Raw genomic sequence first — 716 nt, forward strand, 5'->3', positions numbered from 1 at the left:
TGTTGGGGAAGTTTTCGTAATTTTAATGTGTGAAATATTGAAAATACAATTGCCACAATATGTCTTGCCAAAGAAGGTATTAGGAAACTGTAATTAAAGAAATAAAGATAAGATGTTGGATAACTAGAGCCATTTTGTCTCCTTCAAATAATTATGCTCCATGTTAAGAGTTACTGGAGACTAATACATTTTATTACATATATGCAATAAATGTTTTATTTCATATTCTCTTTTAGGATATTTCTGGTCAAAGGGAAATTCAAGAGGGCTGGGGAGATAGCTCAATAGAAGAAGCGCTTGCCTGGCAAGTGCAAGGACCTGAGTTCAATCTCTGATTCCACCCAAAAAAAAAAAAAAAGGAAATCCCATGCATCTTCATTATATACATTTTACTGAACATGCAAATTTTTAATTTAATATACAAATATATTTTAAGTGACAAAATAATTGACTTGCATACAACCATAAGCAACAACATGGAAAATCTTGAGTTAAACCTAGAAGTTATATAAGCCAAAGATGAATCAGTCAACTTAAAATGTAAACTAAAGCTCAAAAACATAGACACAAACACAAACTAGGATTAAACACTTAGTAAAGAGAAAATTCGTTTCTGCCCAGTTCCGGGAGCCCCCAGACCCAGTCCTAGCCCAGGTCCGGTGAGTGTGCGGAGAGTTTCCTGCTACCCTGCGCCAGCGGGACCAGTCCCAGCCCAG

The sequence above is a fragment of the Octodon degus genome, unplaced genomic scaffold (genome assembly GCF_000260255.1).
Source record: "Octodon degus isolate 3935 unplaced genomic scaffold, OctDeg1.0 scaffold00097, whole genome shotgun sequence".
NCBI classification, from domain to species: Eukaryota; Metazoa; Chordata; class Mammalia; order Rodentia; family Octodontidae; genus Octodon; species Octodon degus.